The 23,586-nt window shown below is 47.7% G+C and overlaps 1 long non-coding RNA gene across 1 annotated transcript in view; it reads right to left on the bottom strand.

Annotated features, from left to right (window-relative positions):
- LOC122900614 overlaps positions 1 to 23,586 on the bottom strand; it is a 191,447-nt gene that overhangs the window by 60,463 nt on the left and 107,398 nt on the right. Inside the window, exons 11-12 of the long non-coding RNA XR_006383272.1 lie at positions 17,320 to 17,423; positions 1,280 to 1,383 (exon numbers count right to left, since the gene is read on the bottom strand). This is a non-coding gene — a long non-coding RNA (uncharacterized LOC122900614). The remainder of the gene's footprint in view (positions 1 to 1,279; positions 1,384 to 17,319; positions 17,424 to 23,586) is intronic.

The following is a 23,586-nucleotide window of genomic DNA, read 5'->3' as shown; positions in this document are numbered from 1 at the left end:
GAAAGAAAGAAATGAAAGAAATAAGGAAGGTTGGTTCAATATCTTGCCTGCAAAGAGTATGAAACAGCTGAAATTCAGACTCAGGTGGGTCTGACTCTTGAGCACAGACTCACTCCCATACTGCCTCTCACTCTTTCTCCACAGAGAACAGGTCCGTCTCTACCTGTCTCCGAAACCTTACAGAATTCGGCTGCTTTGTTTTCTCTCCAATGCAAAGGAGCCTGTATTCTGTACCTCCAGAGCCATTTCCCTCCCATACTCCAAGTCTGAATTTCCACCTTGAACTCCTCTTGTCCAAAACTGAACCTTCCTATATTCCTCCAAATATGCTTCACCTTTGGTGCCCCCTGTTGACTCCTCTGCCATGCATTCTTAGAAACATCACGGCATTTTTTATTCACCTCTGCCCCTGGCCCCTTTTCATAATCAGTTTCCAAGTTGTGTTAATTTTACTCCTGAATGACTAAATTATCCACTTGTCTCCATTCCACCAGCCTGAACCACCCCCACATCGCCTCTGAACTTTGCTTTATAGTCTATTTCTATTCATCTTGAATCATTACCACTTCCTACCCTCTATTCCAGTGACTGGTCTACATGTCTTATATCCCTCACCAAACTATGAGCCCCTACAGGGTAGGAAACGTGATTCATCTCGGAATTTGCCATAGCACTTAACACAGTATCTAGCATATGGCGGGTGCTTAGCTAGTATTGACTGGCTTAATTTGTAAATTCTCTATGTAAATCAATATATTAGCCAAACTGCCTATTAGACCATTTGAAATCCACAGAGCTCAGAGCAGCAAAACCGTGAAAGTAGATTCAAATCATCAAAATTGCCAGGAGATCTGATTCACCTGAGTCCCATTCTGATCTTGTCGAAATTTGTCATTAGGCTCAGCAATCCTGCTTTTTTGTTCCTGTGGAACACTCCAGGATAAACCATCCACTGGCACCAAAGCCCTTTTCTCATCATTCCCACCACACCCTGCAAGGTCAGAATATGTCATTTTCCTTCATGTCTCAGTCTATGAGATGCTAGGTGGTACCTAAACCCCTTTGCAGTGATAATAACTCTTGCCAAAGTACTTTGAACTTGGCAGGTCACCCTGTTGTTACAAGCATTCCCATGCCCAGAGGCCACCACTAGGAGGCTCCAGCATGTCCCTGAAACCAGGCTGTTCAGCAAGTCTCTGGGAATGACTGGGGGAAAATTCCAAGTCTTGATTCCAAACTCTATATAAGGGAAAGCAGGGCAATCCCGATGACCACTCACCTCAGTATATAGCTGGATGTCCCAGGGCCTGATGCAGAACAGGTGTTATCTTGTCCCTGCATATTGGAGATTCCTGGTGTGGCAGTTATGTGGATGGCCCCTGCCTGCAAAACAAAAGAGAAGCATAAGATCTAATCATCTCACAAAGGGAAGAGGGGCTTCGAAGAGTGCAACATTTCGCTCTCTCTCTCTCTCTTTTTTTTTTTTTTTTTTGGCTTTGGTCAACTAACTATGCATACGAAGAGCATCTTGGTGCTACTGTTAGTGTTTATGGCACAAACACACATAACCAAGTACCCCTTCTAAAATGCTTAGTGATTGCAGCCTTTGACATTTTACATATATCAAAGGGATCAAAGGTTCTTGTGTAGAAGTAGAAATCCAGACCCATGAAGTATTTCATTCTTGGAATGACTGTAAAGAAAAAGGCAAGATCAACAGCTTTATTTCCTTTACAAGCTTGATTTCATATGAGGTATGGGAACTAAAATCATTCGCAAATTTTTGTAAATTAATATTTAGCATAATCAGAGAGGTGCTTCTGAATTGTAGGAAGAATCTAAAACATCTGGGAAGTAATATATTCTACAAATTGAAAACCCTTAAGTCAGTTTTCCAGTAAGCTCAGAAAAGGAACATTTGCGCATGCCTCTAAACTGTCTTAGCATTTATACATGCAAACTGAGAAAAATGTTGTATATTGTGGGAAACATAAAAACAATATTTTAAAAGAAGAAATAACCTTTCAACAACAATTCCACCATATACTATGATATCATATCTATACTCACACTAATCAAAAGTATCAATAAAATTTAATATAGCATGACTTTATTACAACACAGGAACAATGTACAAATAATATTTAAGATCCTGAGTTCCCAAGTAGTAAGCTTTGAGCCTTAAAAAAAGCATTTGGAGTAATATAAACTTTACTGCTTAAACAAGAGCAAAAAAGACTAGGTAATGTAATTGGGAACTTAAGCAATCATCTACAAAAATACTCATATTTCTAAATTGCGTAATGTTTTAGAATAAGCACAGTTTTAATAGCTAAGGATCAGACTCTAAGTTTTTTTTAAATCAGTATTTCTCATATGGTAAGGCTGTTGACAAGACATCAAAACTTTCAGGGATAAAATTAAAATATGGTCATTTTTACATTTGCCAAAATCCCTCTTTATAAACCACCAGTGAACAAATTTTTAACTATTCAGTTGTTTCTTATAAATAGATATAGTCCTACTGAGGATAGCTGCATTTTTTTTATTTTATTTATTTATTTGGCAGAGAGAGATCTCAAGTAGGAGAGGCAGGCAGAGAGAGAGGAAGGCAGAGAGAGAGAGGAAGGGAAGCAGGCTCCCTGCTGAGCAGAGAGCCCGATGCGGGGCTCGATCCCACGACCCCGAGATCATGACCTGAGCCAAAAGCAGAGGCTTAACCCACTGAGCTATCCAGGTGCCCCGATAACTGCATGTTTTAAAAACTTTTATTCCGGAAAGGTGGACAACGAACACTATTTTCTATTCTTACTCAAAATGGATGTCAGTTAACATTGCCTTATGTAATTGTTGGTAACTCAGTGTTAACATCCCAAGAAATTGTTTGCCCCACTTCCCCAGCTCATTTTCTTCAATTTTAAGCAATTAAAAATGCTAAAATACAAAATTACATGTGTGTACGTGTGTGTATTCTGCTGCAATTTTTTTCATTTTTTTGGAGGTTTTTTTTGTTTTTTTTTTGTTTTGTTTTTTTTGGAGACTATTTTCTTTGGAACTGTCACACCAGAAATCTCCAAAAAGCGATAGCAGGGGGAAGGGTCAGAGGGAAAGGGAGAGAGAATTTTTTTTTTCTTTCTTAAGATTTTATTTATTTGACAGAGAGAGCGCAACAGGCAGAGCAGGAGAGGGAGAAGGAGAAGCAGGCTCCCCGCTGAGCAGGGAGCCAGATGTGGGGCTTGATTCCATCCCAGGGTCCTGGGATCCTGACCTGAGCTGAAGGCAGATGCTTAACTGACTGTGCCACCCAGGTGCCCTGGAAGAGAGAATCTTAAGCAGGCAGCAGACAACACACCCAGGATCGAACCCTCAGGCTCCATCTCAAGACCTTGAAATCATGACCCGAGCCAAAGGCAGGAGTCCATGCTTAACCGACTGAGCGACCCAGGTGACCCTAGATTTTTAATTTTTTTAAATAAAAAAAAACACTGAAATATGAAAAAGGAAAAACTCTGCTTTAAATTTGGATTTGCTCATCTTCCCGCATAATTTCTAGGGTGAAACTTTTGTCCTGGTTATTTTCACTCACAGCTTTCTAGGAATATTTGTATCACGGTCCCTTTTTAAGAAGAATGATTAATTCCATCTTGCCATTAAGTCACTATACCCTCATCTTCATTATTACCTTCTACAAGGCACACAGTCTCCAAAACATTTTTAGGAGTCCCGTGTGCCCCATCACAAGCATCCAACAATTTGATAGCGCTGCTACCAAATCACTGCCCCCCCATGCTTCTGCCCCCTGGCTGGTCCCCACACCCTGTACCACTGCCACCCCACTGTGCCATCCCCCACTGCCACCCTGCTGCACCCTACACTCCCGCCACTGTCCCTTCTACCACCCATTCCTGACAGGCCGCTGCCACCAGCGCTGCCACCCTCCACCCTGGTACTCCACAGCAGTTCTCCTTTGTTCCACAATGGCTAACCCTCACCACAGCTGCCCTGTTGCCCTGCCCATTGCAACTGATGCCCTGCTGTGCCACCTCCAGTGCCCTTATCGCTCCCTTGTGCAACCCCCGGGACTCTGCCACCCTGCTGCGCCACCCTCCAGTGCTTCTACTGCCCTGGTACCTGTGTTTCCAACAGCACCACCACTGCTACCGTGGTCACCCTGCTCCTGCCCATCTCCACTGCCCCACCCAGCCCCCAAGCCATGCTGTGCCACTGCCATGTAACTGCTGCGCCACTGGTCCTCCCAGCCACATGCAGGCCAATCCCTCCCCACTTCACCTCCCTGCTTTGCCTCCCCATGTGCTGCCATCTCAAGTCACTGCCTTCCTCAAATCACTGCTGCCTCACTGCCCTGCCCCCGCCATTTCTTCACTGCATACTCTCCCCTTGCTGCCGCGGCTGTGCAGAGCCCCTGCCCTGCCCACACAGCTATGAACCTGATGCTTTTGCCCTGCTGGTCCCACCAAACACCCCCGAACTGCTCCCGCCTGTCGGCCCGCCACCCAGCCCCAGTGCCTCCAGATTCCCTACCCGTTGACCTGCTGCTGCCGCCCCACGCATACCAGCCTTCTCCCAATGCTGCTACTGCCTGGGTGCCCCCGCCTCATGACCCTGCCGTCCGCAGCACACCCCTCATACTGTCCACCTTACCACCGCTGCTGCAGCTAAGCTGCTGCCCTGTGCCCCAGGCCACTGCTGACCTTCACTGTCCAGCCCCACTGACATGCACTAAGGCCCTACCCCGTCCTTCATGCCCTACCTGAGCAGTTGCTGTGCCGCTGCCTCCCAGCTGGTTCCGTCCCCCCATCTCCGCATGCCACCACCCGCCTGCCACCCCACATGCACCCGTGCAGCCGTGCTGTCCCACCCCGCCCACCACCATGCTCATTCCTGTCCTGATGCCCCACCACCCCTCTCTGCTACTACCACCCCTCTCTGCTCTCCCCACATCCCCACTACCAATCCCCTGAACACCCCCTCGCCGTCACTGCCCCCTTACCGCTACCCTGCTTCTGGTCTGCTGCCACCCTGGGTCCCACTCTTGCCCTATGTCCTGCTGCTTCCCTGTGTCCTGCAGCTGCTGGTCTTCATAGTACAGCCCTATGCAGCCCTGCCCTGTTGACTTGCATGATTGCCCCACCTACCACGCTGGCCCCTGCTGTTCCTGCCCACCCCTCCCTGCAGATACCACCTAGATGTTATCCCTTTCCCCCACTCTGGAGCCTTCCCGATCCCCTACCCCTATTGCCGCGCTGAGTCATGAGTCCATGAGCCGCCCCATGAGTCCTAATCCACCTTCCGCGCACTGGTACCGGCAGGCTGCCCTCACAACGTGAGCCGCTCCCACCGCACTGCACCACTGTCCACAGCTCCCCCACTTAAAACCACCATTGCCGGGAGGAGTCAAGATGGCGGAGATGCAGCAAGCTGAGACTACCTCAGCTAGCAGGAGATCAGCTAGAGAGCTTATCTAAAGATTGCAAACACCTGCAAATCCATCGGCAGATCGAGGAGAAGAAGAACAGCAATTCTAGAAACAGAAAAACAACCACTTTCTGAAAGGTAGGACTGGCGGAGAAGTGAATCCAAAGCGACGGGAAGATAGACCCCGGGGGGGAGGGGCCGGCTCCCGGCAAGCGGTGGAGCAACGGAGCACAAAATCAGGACTTTTAAAAGTCTGTTCCGCTGAGGGACATCGCTCCGGAGGCTAAACCGGGGCGAAGCCCACACAGGGTCGGCGTGACCTCAGGTCCTGCGGGGTCACAGAAGGATCGGGGGTGTCCGAGTGTCGCAGAGCTTGCGGATATTGGAACGGGAAAGCCGGCTGCAGAGACAGAGCCGACAGTGAGCTCGCAGCTCAGAGTTGCCTTGAACCGGCCGCAAGCTCGGTGAGCTCGGAGCGCGGCCGGAGGTTGGGCAGACGGGAGTTACTGGGAGCTGTTCGCTGAGGGCGCACAGGGGAGCGGGGCCCCGGGCTCTCGGCTCCTCCGGGCCGGAGACCAGGAGGCCGCCATTTGTATTCCCGTCTTCCGGAACTCTACGGAAAGCGCTCAGGGAACAAAAGCTCCTGAAAGCAAAGCCGAGCAGATCACTCAGCCCGGCCCCTGGTAAGGGCGGTGTAATTCCGCCTGGGGCAAAGACACTTGAGAATCACTACACCAGGTCCCTCCCCCAGAAGATCAACAAGAAATCCAGGCAAGACCAAGTTCACCTACCAAGGAGTGCAGTTTCAACACCAAGGAGAGAGCAGCAGAATTCCAGAGGAGGAGAAAACAAACCACGGAACTCATGGCTTTCTGCCTGTGATTTTTCAGTCTTGCAGTTAATTTAATTTTTTTCTTTTTCATTTTTTTTCTCTTCTTCTGCTAAAATTTTTTATAACTTTTACCCTTTTCTCTTTTAACGTTTTTTAACTAGATTATCTAATATATATTTTTCTTTTTTATACTTTTGTTTATTCATTTTCTTTTTTTTAATTCTTTTTTTTCTTTTTTTCTTTCTTTCTTTTTGAACCTTTTTTTATCCCCAAATCAGAAGAGATCCTAATCTCTTCAATCTTTTTTTTCTTAATTCTTTTTTAAATTCTTGATTGAATTTTTAATTCAATCTCTTTTTTTTACATCTTTTTTTCTTTTTTTTTCTTTCTTTCTTTTTGAACCTCTTTTTATCCCCAAATCAGAAGAGATCCCAATCAGAAGAGATTGGGAGATCCCAATCAGAAGAGATTGGGAGATCCCAATCAAAGGAGATCCCAATCAGAGGAGATCCCTCATCCAATCGTGAGGGGGGAGAAATCCCCCCTCACGATTTGGGATCTCTTCTGATTTGGTTAAAGCATATTTTCCTGGGATTGTTGCCACCCTTTTAGTATTTTACTTGCTCCTTCATATACTCTTAGCTGGACAAAATGACAAGGCGGAAAAATTCACAACAAAAAAAAGAACAAGAGTCAGTACCGAAGGCTAGGGACCTAATCAATACAGACATTGGTAATATGTCAGATCTAGAGTTCAAAATGACAATTCTCAAGGTTATAGCCGGGCTTGAAAAAGGCATGGAAGATATTAGAGAAACCCTCTCCAGAGATATAAAAGCCCTTTCTGGAGAAATAAAAGAACTAAAATCTAACCAAGTTGAAATTAAAAAAGCTATTAATGAAGTTCAATCAAAAATGGAGGCTCTCACTGCTAGGATAAATGAGGCAGAAGAAAGAATTAGCGATATAGAAGACCAAATGACAGAGAATAAAGAAGCTGAGCAAAAGAGGGACAAACAGCTACTGGACCATGAGGGGAGAATTCGAGAGATAAGTGACACCATAAGACGAAACAACATTAGAATAATTGGGATTCCAGAAGAAGAAGAAAGAGAGAGGGGAGCAGAAGGTATACTGGAGAGAATTATTGGGGAGAATTTCCCCAATATGGCAAAGGGAACGAGTATCAAAATTCAGGAGGCTCAGAGAACGCCCCTCAAAATCAATAAGAATAGGCCCACACCCTGTCACCTAATAGTAAAATTTACAAGCCTTAGCGACAAAGAGAAAATCCTGAAAGCAGCCCGGGAAAAGAAGTCTGTAACATACAATGGTAAAAGTATTAGATTGGCAGCTGACTTATCCACAGAGACCTGGCAGGCCAGAAAGAGCTGGCATGACATTTTCAGAGCACTAAACGAGAAAAACATGCAGCCAAGAATACTATATCCAGCTAGGCTATCATTGAAAATAAAAGGAGAGATTAAAAGCTTCCAGGACAAACAAAAACTGAAAGAATTTGCAAACACCAAACCAGCTCTACAGGAAATACTGAAAGGGGTCCTCTAAGCAAAGAGAGAGCCTACAAGTGGTAGATCAGAAAGGAACAGAGACAATATACAGTAACAGTCACCTTACAGGCAATACAATGGCACTAAAATCATATCTCTCAATAGTTACCCTGAATGTTAATGGGCTAAATGCCCCAATCAAAAGACACAGGGTATCAGAATGGATAAAAAAAAACAAAACCCATCTATATGTTGCCTCCAAGAAACTCATTTTAAACCCGAAGACACCTCCAGACTTAAAGTGAGGGGGTGGAAAAGAATTTACCATGCTAATGGACATCAGAAAAAAGCAGGAGTGGCAATCCTTATATCAGATCAATTAGATTTTAAGCCAAAGACTATAATAAGAGATGAGGAAGGACACTATATCATACTCAAAGGGTCTGTCCAACAAGAAGATCTAACAATTTTAAATATCTATACCCCCAACGTGGGCGCAGCCAACTATATAAACCAATTAATAACAAAATCAAAGAAACACATCAACAATAATACAATAATAGTAGGGGACTTTAACACTCCCCTCACTGAAATGGACAGATCATCCAAGCAAAAGATCAACAGGGAAATAAAGGCCTTAAATGATACACTGGATGAGATGGACATCACAGATATATTCAGAACATTTCATCCCAAAGCAACAGAATACACATTCTTCTCTAGTGCACATGGAACATTCTCCAGAATAGATCACATCCTCGGTCCTAAATCAGGACTCAACCGGTATCAAAAGATTGGGATCATTCCCTGCATATTTTCACACCACAATGCTCTGAAGCTAGAACTCAACCACAAGAGGAATTTTGGAAAGAACACAAATACATGGAGACTAAACAGCATCCTTCTAAAGAATGAATGGGTCAACCGGGAAATTAAAGAAGAATTGAAAAAAATCATGGAAACAAATGATAATGAAAATACAACGGTTCAAAATCTGTGGGACACAACAAAGGCAGTCCTGAGAGGAAAATATATAGCGGTACAAGCTTTTCTCAAGAAACAAGAAAGGTCTCAGGTACACAACCTAACCCTACACCTAAAGGAGCTGGAGAAAGAACAAGAAAGAAACCCTAAGCCCAGCAGGAGAAGAGAAATCATAAAGATCGGAGCAGAAATCAATGAAATAGAAACCAAAAAAACAATAGAACAAATCAACCAAACTAGGAGCTGGTTCTTTGAAAGAATTAAGAAAATTGATAAACCCTTGGCCAGACTTATCAAAAAGAAAAGAGAAAGGACCCAAATAAATAAAACCATGAATGAAAGAGGAGAGATCACAACTAACACCAAAGAAATACAAACTATTATAAGAACATACTATGAGCAACTCTACGCCAACAAATTTGACAATCTGGAAGAAATGGATGCATTCCTAGAAACATATAAACTACCAAAATTGAACCAGGAAGAAATAGAAAGCCTGAACAGACCCATAACCAGTAAGGAGATTGAAACAGTCATTAAAAATCTCCAAACAAACAAAAGCCCAGGGCCAGACGGCTTCCCGGGGGAATTCTACCAAACATTTAAAGAAGAACTAATTCCTATTCTCCTGAAACTGTTCCAAAAAATAGAAATGGAAGGAAAACTCCCAAACTCATTTTATGAGGCCAGCATCACCTTGATCCCAAAACCAGACAAGGATCCCATCAAAAAAGAGAGCTATAGACCAATATCCTTGATGAACACAGATGCAAAAATTCTCACCAAAATACTAGCCAATAGGATTCAACAGTACATTAAAAGGATTATTCACCACGACCAAGTTGGATTTATCCCAGGGCTGCAAGGTTGGTTCAACATCCGCAAATCAGTCAATGTGATACAACACATCAATAAAAGAAAGAACAAGAACCATATGATACTCTCAATAGATGCTGAAAAAGCATTTGACAAAGTACAGCATCCCTTCCTGATCAAAACCCTTCAAAGTGTAGGGATAGAGGGCACATACCTCAATATCATCAAAGCCATCTATGAAAAACCCACTGCAAATATCATTCTCAATGGAGAAAAACTGAAAGCTTTTCCACTAAGGTCAGGAACACGGCAGGGATGTCCATTATCACCACTGCTATTCAACATAGTACTAGAAGTCCTAGCCTCAGCAATCAGACAACAAAAGGAAATTAAAGGCATCCAAATCGGCAAAGAAGAAGTCAAATTATCACTCTTCGCAGATGATATGATACTCTATGTGGAAAACCCAAAAGACTCCACTCCAAAACTGCTAGAACTTATACAGGAATTCATTAAAGTGTCAGGATATAAGATCAATGCACAGAAATCAGTTGCACTTCTCTACACCAACAACAAGACAGAAGAAAGAGAAATTAAGGAGTCAATCCCATTTACAATTGCACCCCAAACCATAAGATACCTAGGAATAAACCTAACCAAAGAGGCTAAGAATCTATACTCAGAAAACTATAAAGTACTCATGAAAGAAATTGAGGAAGACACAAAGAAATGGAAAAATGTTCCATGCTCCTGGATTGGAAGAATAAATATTGTGAAAATGTCTATGCTACCTAAAGCAATCTACACATTTAATGCAATTCCTATCAAAGTACCACCCATCTTTTTCAAAGAAATGGAACAAATAATTTTAAAATTTATATGGAACCAGAAAAGACCTCGAATAGCCAAAGGGATATTGAAAAACAAAGCCAAAGTTGGTGGCATCACAATTCCGGACTTCAAGCTTTATTACAAAGCTGTCATCATCAAGACAGCATGGTACTGGCACAAAAACAGACACATAGACCAATGGAACAGAATAGAGAGCCCAGAAATAGACCCTCAACTCTATGGTCAACTAATCTTCGACAAAGCAGGAAAGAATGTCCAATGGAAAAAAGACAGCCTCTTCAATAAATGGTGTTGGGAAAATTGGACAGCCACGTGCAGAAAAATGAAATTGGACCATTTCCTTACACCACACACAAAAATAGATTCAAAATGGATTAAGGACCTCAATGTGAGAAAGGAATCCATCAAAATCCTTGAGGAGAACACAGGCAGCAACCTCTTCGACCTCAGCCGCAGCAACATCTTCCTAGGAACATCGCCAAAGGCAAGGGAAGCAAGGGCAAAAATGAACTTTTGGGATTTCATCAAAATCAAAAGCTTTTGCACAGCAAAGGAAACAGTTAACAAAACCAAAAGACAACTGACAGAATGGGAGAAGATATTTGCAAACGACATATCAGATAAAGGACTAGTGTCCAAAATCTATAAAGAACTTAACAACCTCAACACCCAAAGAACAAATAATCCAATCAAGAAATGGGCAGAGGTCATGAACAGACGTTTCTGCCAAGAAGACATCCAGATCGCCAACAGACACATGAAAAAGTGCTCCATATCACTCGGCATCAGGGAAATACAAATCAAAACCACAATGAGATATCACCTCACACCAGTCAGAATGGCTAAAATCAACAAGTCAGGAAATGACAGATGCTGGCGAGGATGCGGAGAAAGGGGAACCCTCCTACACTGTTGGTCGGAATGCAAGCTGGTGCAACCACTCTGGAAAACAGCATGGAGATTCCTCAAAATGTTGAAAATAGAACTGCCCTATGACCCAGCAATTGCACTACTGGGAATTTACCCTAAAGATACAAACGTAGTGATCCAAAGGGGCACGTGCACCCGAATGTTTATAGCAGCAATGTCCACAATAGCCAAACTATGGAAAGAACCTAGATGTCCATCAACAGATGAATGGATCAAGAAGATGTGGTATATATACACAATGGAATACTATGCAGCCATCAAAAGAAACGAAATCTTGCCATTTGCGACAACATGGATGGAACTAGAGCGTATCATGCTTAGCGAAATAAGTCAAGCAGAGAAAGACAACTATCATATGATCTCCCTGATATGAGGGAGTGGTGATGCAACATGGGGGCTTAAGTGGGTAGGAGAAGAATCCATGAAACAAGATGGGATAGGGAGGGAGACAAACCATAAGTGACTCTTAATCTCACGAAACAAATTGTGGGTTGCTGGGGGGAGGGGGGTTGGGAGAAGCGGGGAAGGTTATGGACATTGGGGAGGGTATGTGCTTTTGGGTAAATTGGAAGAGGTGGTGAACCATGAGAGACTATGGACTCTGAAAAACAGTCTGAGGGGTTTGAAGTGGCGGGGGGGGTGGGAGGTTGGGGTACCAGGTGGTGGGTATTATAGAGGGCACAGCTTGCATGGAGCACTGGGTGTGGTGAAAAAATAATGAATACTGTTTTTCTGAAAATAAATAAATTGGGAAAAAAAAAAAAAACCACCATTGCCTCTCGGCTGCTACCCTGGGTCCCCGCTACTGCTGCTGCTAACAGTGGTCCCGCCCTGTAGACAAGCACCAAGCCCAGCAAAGCCAGGCCCTTGCTTTGCTGCCTGACCCACCACACCATGACATTGAGACCCTGCTCATACCCGGCTAGTCCTGCCCACCCCCAAGGACACTACCGCCTAGCTACTCCCCTCCCCCCACTCCAATGCCTCCCGGCTGCCAAGCATGTGGCTGCCCAGCACGTCCACCACCCCCAGCGCGGCTACCAACTTGCTGCTCCCCAGAAATGCACCCCTGCCACCCTGCTGTGCCCCCACAAAGGCCCCTTTACTGCCAAGCCACATCTGTGTCCTGTGCCTCGGCCTCTGCTGTGATTCGCTTCCCCGCCTCATTGGCATCACTATGAGCAGGTCCAGCAAGCCAGCCAAGCTGTCTCTGTGCTGCGCCTCAGGGATGGTCCCACCCTCCCTATGCTGCCCTGCCACCTCTATTCCAACACCCCGTCCAGGTGCCACACTGCTGAACCCCTCAGATGGCACACAGCTCCCGACCCACGGGCCTCTACCTCTCCCTGCGCCACTACTGCCTGGTTGCCCCCTCCCCCGACTCTGGTGACCCCAGGTCTCTCCCCTACTGGTTCCACCCCCATACCTGAGCGTTTTCATCTCTCTGACACCTCTTGGCACCCTTGCAGCCCTGCCACCCCGCCCACCACGCCGAGACACTCACCTCCCGATGATGCCAGGCTGGTCCCTCCCCTCCACCCTCCAGAACCACCTAATTGCTTCCCCCTCCCCCGGTTCTGTTGTCTCCCTGCTGCCAGCCGCATTACCATGCTACTGGCACCCTATCCACCACCTCCCCATGCTTCCACCACATTGCTACCGCCCCCATACATCCCTGCCCCCCTTACCTCAGCTGCCGCCGCTCCACTGCGGCCCTGTGCCCCAGGCCACTGTGTTGCTTTGCCCTCCCGCCCCTTTGACGCGCACGATGGGCCCGCCCACCACCCCCTCCTAACTGTTGCTGCCCCACTGCCTGAGGCTTCTCCCACCCCCTCACCCCCTCACCCCCTCTGCTGCCGCCTAGATTCCGACAATCCACCACAGGTGCCACACAGCTCCCACCCCTCCCTGTGCCACTACTGTCGGTCCCCTTCCACGCCTCTGGTGACCCCTGCTCCCTCCTCCGTGATCCCGTCCCCCTACCTCAGTGTTGTCTCCCAGCTGCCAACCCCTCAGGCCCATGCAGCCCCACCCACCACGCCGTGACGTTTACGCCCGGCTTAGGCCCAGCTTGTCCCGCCACCAACACCCGCCCCCCAATACTGCCTGACGGCTTTCCCCTTCCCCGCGCTCCGTTGCCTCCCTGCTGCCAGGCACATTACCGTGCTACGTCCACCCTGAATATCTGCCCTCCTCTCCAACGCAGCTCACACTGCTACCATCACATGCACCCCTGCCGGCCTGCTGTGCCCCTCACGCTGCCGCCCTTACCTCAGCTGCTGCTGATCCCAGGCAGCCCTACGCCCCAGGTCTCCGCTGTGCTATGCGTCCCCGCCCCCTTGATGTGCACTGTAGGGTCACCCACCACGCCCACCCCGCTGAAGCTGCCCCGCCCCCTTGAAGTGCATGATGGACCCACCCACCACGCCATCCTAACCGTCGCTACACTGCTGCCTGGGGCTGCTCCCACCCCCTCGACCCCTCTGCTGCCGTCTAGATTCCACCCATCCCCCAGAGGTGCCACACAGCTACCCCACTGGGCTGACACGCAGATCCCACCCCTCCCTGTGCCACTTTTGCCTGCCCCCATCCCTGCCTCTGCTGACCCCTACTCCCTTCCCTGTGATCCCGTCCCCCTATCTCAGTGTTGTCTCCTGGCGGCCAACTCCTCAGACCCATGTAGCCCCGCCCACCGTGCCGTAACGTTGACGCCCCGCGGATGCCGAGATTGTCCTGCTCCCCTCCACGTGCCACTATCGTCTAACTGCTTTCCCCTCCCCCCTGCTCCGTTGCCTCCCCGCTGCCAGGCATATTACTGTGCTACTTCTGCCCTGAATATCTGCCCCCCTCCCCACGTGGCTCACATTGCTATCCCCACTGGCACCCTTGCCAGCCTGCTGTGCCCCGCACACTGCCCCCCTTACCTCAGCTGCCGCTGCTCCCAGGCAGCCCTAGGCCCCAGCCTCCACTGGGCTACGCCGCCCCGCCCCCTTGACGTGCACTCTGGGGCCGCCCACCACGCCAGTCTGTTGTGGACCCGCCCACCATGCCCTCCACTGCTGCTGCCCCACGCCCCTGACGTGCATCATGGGCCCGCCCACCACGCCCCCGCCCCGCCTCCGCTGCTGCAGCTGCTGAGCCACTGCCTCTGGGCTGATCCCACCCCACTCCCAGTTGCTGCTGCCTAGATTCCATACCCCCCTCACAGTCGCTGCAGGGCTGCCCCACTTGGCTGACACAGCTCCCCCACCACGGCCTGCTACAGCTCCCTGTGCCACTACTGCCCAGTTGTCCCCTCACCTGGCTCTGGTGACCTCTGCTCCCTCTCTCACTGGTCCCGCCCCCTACCATAAGGTCATCACCTGGCTGCCACCTCCTCCCACCTGGGGAGCCACACGGCCCCACCTACCACCCCATGCCATGACAGCCCCATTGCCCCACTGAGTTGCCCTTGATTCCTTCTGCCAAGGCCCGCCCCCCACAGCTACCCCCCCCCAGGAACCTGCTGTCCTGCTGCACATCCACCCAGCGCCACTGCAGCCTTCCCCAAGCTACTGCCCACGTTGCCCCTTCTTGCAGCCCTGCCCCTGCCCCCAATCCCCGCCCCGCCACCCGTTGGCCTGGTGCTGCTGCCAGCGTTTCAGCCCACCGCCCCTTCCATGGTTGCCCTGCTGCCGCTGCCTTGCCCCACTACCATGAGACCGACACCCCGCTGATCCTGCCCACCCCCCACCATTAGCCTCCAACCCACTACCATCCTGCTTAACCCCCCCACTCTGCTGCTGAACCACTATGCCCCACCAACGCCACTGCCACCCCACTGCACCTCCCCAACATCGCTCTGACTGCGACCCAGTGACATTGCTTCCCGCTGCCCTGCCCTGTTGCTGCTGTCCTGCTGCACCCACCCTCCACTGCTACCTGGCTGGACTGCACACCCTGCCCTCGATGTGGCCCCAACAAACCCTACCCCCACCACTTCTCTGCCCCTGGGACCCTTACCGTCACCTCACTGCCCATCGGCTGCTGCCCCAGGTTCACACGCTGCCCTTGCACTGGCTTCGAAGCCCTGCCCCCCTCCATGCCCTGTTGTCCTGCTCACCACGCCAGGCGTGGACTCGCCTCCATCCCCCTCACAGGTCCTCTCTCCTAACCGCAAGCTACTGTCTAGCATCCCTCCCCACCCCAAGGGCTTCCCTGCCTGCTGCCCTCCCCGTTTTCAAGGGCTCCCACCCCACTGTTCCCACCTCCCGTCCCCCGCTGCTACTGCCTGGCTACTCCACCAAATCCTTGCCTCAGCCGCCATACCTCCCTTGTGCAATACTCTACTTTTCTTGAGGATATGCCAGGCATCAACCTAAATATTTTACATATACCATCTTAATGAATCCTCACAACTACTCTGAGAAAAATGCTATCCTCTATCACATTGTAAATGAGGAAACTGAGGCTTAGAAAGATTCAATATTTTGGGGCACCTGGGTGGCTCAGTGGGTTAAGCCTCTGCCTTTGGCTCAGGTCATGATCCCAGGATCCCCTGGGATCGAGCCCCGCATTGGGCTCCCTGCTCAGCAGAGAACCTGCTTCCGCTCTCTCTCTGCCTGCCTCTCTGCCTACTGTGATCTGTCAAATAAATAAAACAAAATATTTAAAATAAAAGAAAGTTAAAAAAAGAAAGAGAAAGAAAGAAATGAAAGAAATAAGGAAGGTTGGTTCAATATCTTGCCTGCAAAGAGTATGAAACAGCTGAAATTCAGACTCAGGTGGGTCTGACTCTTGAGCACAGACTCACTCCCATACTGCCTCTCACTCTTTCTCCACAGAGAACAGGTCCGTCTCTACCTGTCTCCGAAACCTTACAGAATTCGGCTGCTTTGTTTTCTCTCCAATGCAAAGGAGCCTGTATTCTGTACCTCCAGAGCCATTTCCCTCCCATACTCCAAGTCTGAATTTCCACCTTGAACTCCTCTTGTCCAAAACTGAACCTTCCTATATTCCTCCAAATATGCTTCACCTTTGGTGCCCCCTGTTGACTCCTCTGCCATGCATTCTTAGAAACATCACGGCATTTTTTATTCACCTCTGCCCCTGGCCCCTTTTCATAATCAGTTTCCAAGTTGTGTTAATTTTACTCCTGAATGACTAAATTATCCACTTGTCTCCATTCCACCAGCCTGAACCACCCCCACATCGCCTCTGAACTTTGCTTTATAGTCTATTTCTATTCATCTTGAATCATTACCACTTCCTACCCTCTATTCCAGTGACTGGTCTACATGTCTTATATCCCTCACCAAACTATGAGCCCCTACAGGGTAGGAAACGTGATTCATCTCGGAATTTGCCATAGCACTTAACACAGTATCTAGCATATGGCGGGTGCTTAGCTAGTATTGACTGGCTTAATTTGTAAATTCTCTATGTAAATCAATATATTAGCCAAACTGCCTATTAGACCATTTGAAATCCACAGAGCTCAGAGCAGCAAAACCGTGAAAGTAGATTCAAATCATCAAAATTGCCAGGAGATCTGATTCACCTGAGTCCCATTCTGATCTTGTCGAAATTTGTCATTAGGCTCAGCAATCCTGCTTTTTTGTTCCTGTGGAACACTCCAGGATAAACCATCCACTGGCACCAAAGCCCTTTTCTCATCATTCCCACCACACCCTGCAAGGTCAGAATATGTCATTTTCCTTCATGTCTCAGTCTATGAGATGCTAGGTGGTACCTAAACCCCTTTGCAGTGATAATAACTCTTGCCAAAGTACTTTGAACTTGGCAGGTCACCCTGTTGTTACAAGCATTCCCATGCCCAGAGGCCACCACTAGGAGGCTCCAGCATGTCCCTGAAACCAGGCTGTTCAGCAAGTCTCTGGGAATGACTGGGGGAAAATTCCAAGTCTTGATTCCAAACTCTATATAAGGGAAAGCAGGGCAATCCCGATGACCACTCACCTCAGTATATAGCTGGATGTCCCAGGGCCTGATGCAGAACAGGTGTTATCTTGTCCCTGCATATTGGAGATTCCTGGTGTGGCAGTTATGTGGATGGCCCCTGCCTGCAAAACAAAAGAGAAGCATAAGATCTAATCATCTCACAAAGGGAAGAGGGGCTTCGAAGAGTGCAACATTTCGCTCTCTCTCTCTCTCTCTCTCTTTTTTTTTTTTTTTTGGCTTTGGTCAACTAACTATGCATACGAAGAGCATCTTGGTGCTACTGTTAGTGTTTATGGCACAAACACACATAACCAAGTACCCCTTCTAAAATGCTTAGTGATTGCAGCCTTTGACATTTTACATATATCAAAGGGATCAAAGGTTCTTGTGTAGAAGTAGAAATCCAGACCCATGAAGTATTTCATTCTTGGAATGACTGTAAAGAAAAAGGCAAGATCAACAGCTTTATTTCCTTTACAAGCTTGATTTCATATGAGGTATGGCAACTAAAATCATTCGCAAATTTTTGTAAATTAATATTTAGCATAATCAGAGAGGTGCTTCTGAATTGTAGGAAGAATCTAAAACATCTGGGAAGTAATATATTCTACAAATTGAAAACCCTTAAGTCAGTTTTCCAGTAAGCTCAGAAAAGGAACATTTGCGCATGCCTCTAAACTATCTTAGCATTTATACATGCAAACTGAGAAAAATGTTGTATATTGTGGGAAACATAAAAACAATATTTTAAAAGAAGAAATAACCTTTCAACAACAATTCCACCATATACTATGATATCATATCTATACTCACACTAATCAAAAGTATCAATAAAATTTAATATAGCATGACTTTATTACAACACAGGAACAATGTACAAATAATATTTAAGATCCTGAGTTCCCAAGTAGTAAGCTTTGAGCCTTAAAAAAAGCATTTGGAGTAATATAAACTTTACTGCTTAAACAAGAGCAAAAAAGACTAGGTAATGTAATTGGGAACTTAAGCAATCATCTACAAAAATACTCATATTTCTAAATTGCGTAATGTTTTAGAATAAGCACAGTTTTAATAGCTAAGGATCAGACTCTAAGTTTTTTTTAAATCAGTATTTCTCATATGGTAAGGCTGTTGACAAGACATCAAAACTTTCAGGGATAAAATTAAAATATGGTCATTTTTACATTTGCCAAAATCCCTCTTTATAAACCACCAGTGAACAAATTTTTAACTATTCAGTTGTTTCTTATAAATAGATATAGTCCTACTGAGGATAGCTGCATTTTTTTTATTTTATTTATTTATTTGGCAGAGAGAGATCTCAAGTAGGAGAGGCAGGCAGAGAGAGAGAGGAAGGGAAGCAGGCTCCCTGCAGAGCAGAGACCCCGATGCGGGGCTCGATCCCACGACCCCGAGATCATGACCTGAGCCAAAAGCAGAGGCTTAACCCACTGAGCTATCCAGGTGCCCCGATAACTGCATGTTTTAAAAACTTTTATTCCGGAAAGGTGGACAACGAACACTATTTTCTATTCTTACTCAAAATGGATGTCAGTTAACATTGCCTTATGTAATTGTTGGTAACTCAGTGTTAACATCCCAAGAAATTGTTTGCCCCACTTCCCCAGCTCATTTTCTTCAATTTTAAGCAATTAAAAATGCTAAAATACAAAATTACATGTGTGTACGTGTGTGTATTCTGCTGCAATTTTTTTCATTTTTTTGGAGGTTTTTTTTGTTTTTTTTTTGTTTTTTTTTTTTGGAGACTATTTTCTTTGGAACTGTCACACCAGAAATCTCCAAAAAGCGATAGCAGGGGGAAGGGTCAGAGGGAAAGGGAGAGAGAATTTTTTTTTCTTTCTTAAGATTTTATTTATTTGACAGAGAGAGCGCAACAGGCAGAGCAGGAGAGGGAGAAGGAGAAGCAGGCTCCCCGCTGAGCAGGGAGCCAGATGTGGGGCTTGATTCCATCCCAGGGTCCTGGGATCCTGACCTGAGCTGAAGGCAGATGCTTAACTGACTGTGCCACCCAGGTGCCCTGGAAGAGAGAATCTTAAGCAGGCAGCAGACAACACACCCAGGATCGAACCCTCAGGCTCCATCTCAAGACCTTGAGATCATGACCCGAGCCAAAGGCAGGAGTCCATGCTTAACCGACTGAGCGACCCAGGTGACCCTAGATTTTTAATTTTTTTAAATTAAAAAAAAACACTGAAATATGAAAAAGGAAAAACTCTGCTTTAAATTTGGATTTGCTCATCTTCCCGCATAATTTCTAGGGTGAAACTTTTGTCCTGGTTATTTTCACTCACAGCTTTCTAGGAATATTTGTATCACGGTCCCTTTTTAAGAAGAATGATTAATTCCATCTTGCCATTAAGTCACTATACCCTCATCTTCATTATTACCTTCTACAAGGCACACAGTCTCCAAAACATTTTTAGGAGTCCCGTGTGCCCCATCACAAGCATCCAACAATTTGATAGCGCTGCTACCAAATCACTGCCCCCCCATGCTTCTGCCCCCTGGCTGGTCCCCACACCCTGTACCACTGCCACCCCACTGTGCCATCCCCCACTGCCACCCTGCTGCACCCTACACTCCCGCCACTGTCCCTTCTACCACCCATTCCTGACAGGCCGCTGCCACCAGCGCTGCCACCCTCCACCCTGGTACTCCACAGCAGTTCTCCTTTGTTCCACAATGGCTAACCCTCACCACAGCTGCCCTGTTGCCCTGCCCATTGCAACTGATGCCCTGCTGTGCCACCTCCAGTGCCCTTATCGCTCCCTTGTGCAACCCCCGGGACTCTGCCACCCTGCTGCGCCACCCTCCAGTGCTTCTACTGCCCTGGTACCTGTGTTTCCAACAGCACCACCACTGCTACCGTGGTCACCCTGCTCCTGCCCATCTCCACTGCCCCACCCAGCCCCCAAGCCATGCTGTGCCACTGCCATGTAACTGCTGCGCCACTGGTCCTCCCAGCCACATGCAGGCCAATCCCTCCCCACTTCACCTCCCTGCTTTGCCTCCCCATGTGCTGCCATCTCAAGTCACTGCCTTCCTCAAATCACTGCTGCCTCACTGCCCTGCCCCCGCCATTTCTTCACTGCATACTCTCCCCTTGCTGCCGCGGCTGTGCAGAGCCCCTGCCCTGCCCACACAGCTATGAACCTGATGCTTTTGCCCTGCTGGTCCCACCAAACACCCCCGAACTGCTCCCGCCTGTCGGCCCGCCACCCAGCCCCAGTGCCTCCAGATTCCCTACCCGTTGACCTGCTGCTGCCGCCCCACGCATACCAGCCTTCTCCCAATGCTGCTACTGCCTGGGTGCCCCCGCCTCATGACCCTGCCGTCCGCAGCACACCCCTCATACTGTCCACCTTACCACCGCTGCTGCAGCTAAGCTGCTGCCCTGTGCCCCAGGCCACTGCTGACCTTCACTGTCCAGCCCCACTGACATGCACTAAGGCCCTACCCCGTCCTTCATGCCCTACCTGAGCAGTTGCTGTGCCGCTGCCTCCCAGCTGGTTCCGTCCCCCCATCTCCGCATGCCACCACCCGCCTGCCACCCCACATGCACCCGTGCAGCCGTGCTGTCCCACCCCGCCCACCACCATGCTCATTCCTGTCCTGATGCCCCACCACCCCTCTCTGCTACTACCACCCCTCTCTGCTCTCCCCACATCCCCACTACCAATCCCCTGAACACCCCCTCGCCGTCACTGCCCCCTTACCGCTACCCTGCTTCTGGTCTGCTGCCACCCTGGGTCCCACTCTTGCCCTATGTCCTGCTGCTTCCCTGTGTCCTGCAGCTGCTGGTCTTCATAGTACAGCCCTATGCAGCCCTGCCCTGTTGACTTGCATGATTGCCCCACCTACCACGCTGGCCCCTGCTGTTCCTGCCCACCCCTCCCTGCAGATACCACCTAGATGTTATCCCTTTCCCCCACTCTGGAGCCTTCCCGATCCCCTACCCCTATTGCCGCGCTGAGTCATGAGTCCATGAGCCGCCCCATGAGTCCTAATCCACCTTCCGCGCACTGGTACCGGCAGGCTGCCCTCACAACGTGAGCCGCTCCCACCGCACTGCACCACTGTCCACAGCTCCCCCACTTAAAACCACCATTGCCGGGAGGAGTCAAGATGGCGGAGATGCAGCAAGCTGAGACTACCTCAGCTAGCAGGAGATCAGCTAGAGAGCTTATCTAAAGATTGCAAACACCTGCAAATCCATCGGCAGATCGAGGAGAAGAAGAACAGCAATTCTAGAAACAGAAAAACAACCACTTTCTGAAAGGTAGGACTGGCGGAGAAGTGAATCCAAAGCGACGGGAAGATAGACCCCGGGGGGGAGGGGCCGGCTCCCGGCAAGCGGTGGAGCAACGGAGCACAAAATCAGGACTTTTAAAAGTCTGTTCCGCTGAGGGACATCGCTCCGGAGGCTAAACCGGGGCGAAGCCCACACAGGGTCGGCGTGACCTCAGGTCCTGCGGGGTCACAGAAGGATCGGGGGTGTCCGAGTGTCGCAGAGCTTGCGGATATTGGAACGGGAAAGCCGGCTGCAGAGACAGAGCCGACAGTGAGCTCGCAGCTCAGAGTTGCCTTGAACCGGCCGCAAGCTCGGTGAGCTCGGAGCGCGGCCGGAGGTTGGGCAGACGGGAGTTACTGGGAGCTGTTCGCTGAGGGCGCACAGGGGAGCGGGGCCCCGGGCTCTCGGCTCCTCCGGGCCGGAGACCAGGAGGCCGCCATTTGTATTCCCGTCTTCCGGAACTCTACGGAAAGCGCTCAGGGAACAAAAGCTCCTGAAAGCAAAGCCGAGCAGATCACTCAGCCCGGCCCCTGGTAAGGGCGGTGTAATTCCGCCTGGGGCAAAGACACTTGAGAATCACTACACCAGGTCCCTCCCCCAGAAGATCAACAAGAAATCCAGGCAAGACCAAGTTCACCTACCAAGGAGTGCAGTTTCAACACCAAGGAGAGAGCAGCAGAATTCCAGAGGAGGAGAAAACAAACCACGGAACTCATGGCTTTCTGCCTGTGATTTTTCAGTCTTGCAGTTAATTTAATTTTTTTCTTTTTCATTTTTTTTCTCTTCTTCTGCTAAAATTTTTTATAACTTTTACCCTTTTCTCTTTTAACGTTTTTTAACTAGATTATCTAATATATATTTTTCTTTTTTATACTTTTGTTTATTCATTTTCTTTTTTTTAATTCTTTTTTTTCTTTTTTTCTTTCTTTCTTTTTGAACCTTTTTTTATCCCCAAATCAGAAGAGATCCTAATCTCTTCAATCTTTTTTTTCTTAATTCTTTTTTAAATTCTTGATTGAATTTTTAATTCAATCTCTTTTTTTTACATCTTTTTTTCTTTTTTTTTCTTTCTTTCTTTTTGAACCTCTTTTTATCCCCAAATCAGAAGAGATCCCAATCAGAAGAGATTGGGAGATCCCAATCAGAAGAGATTGGGAGATCCCAATCAAAGGAGATCCCAATCAGAGGAGATCCCTCATCCAATCGTGAGGGGGGAGAAATCCCCCCTCACGATTTGGGATCTCTTCTGATTTGGTTAAAGCATATTTTCCTGGGATTGTTGCCACCCTTTTAGTATTTTACTTGCTCCTTCATATACTCTTAGCTGGACAAAATGACAAGGCGGAAAAATTCACAACAAAAAAAAGAACAAGAGTCAGTACCGAAGGCTAGGGACCTAATCAATACAGACATTGGTAATATGTCAGATCTAGAGTTCAAAATGACAATTCTCAAGGTTATAGCCGGGCTTGAAAAAGGCATGGAAGATATTAGAGAAACCCTCTCCAGAGATATAAAAGCCCTTTCTGGAGAAATAAAAGAACTAAAATCTAACCAAGTTGAAATTAAAAAAGCTATTAATGAAGTTCAATCAAAAATGGAGGCTCTCACTGCTAGGATAAATGAGGCAGAAGAAAGAATTAGCGATATACAAGACCAAATGACAGAGAATAAAGAAGCTGAGCAAAAGAGGGACAAACAGCTACTGGACCATGAGGGGAGAATTCGAGAGATAAGTGACACCATAAGACGAAACAACATTAGAATAATTGGGATTCCAGAAGAAGAAGAAAGAGAGAGGGGAGCAGAAGGTATACTGGAGAGAATTATTGGGGAGAATTTCCCCAATATGGCAAAGGGAACGAGTATCAAAATTCAGGAGGCTCAGAGAACGCCCCTCAAAATCAATAAGAATAGGCCCACACCCTGTCACCTAATAGTAAAATTTACAAGCCTTAGCGACAAAGAGAAAA

The sequence above is a fragment of the Neovison vison genome, chromosome 2, assembly GCF_020171115.1.
Source record: "Neovison vison isolate M4711 chromosome 2, ASM_NN_V1, whole genome shotgun sequence".
Classification (NCBI taxonomy): Eukaryota; Metazoa; Chordata; class Mammalia; order Carnivora; family Mustelidae; genus Neogale; species Neogale vison.
This window is presented reverse-complemented; position numbering and strand designations above follow the sequence as displayed.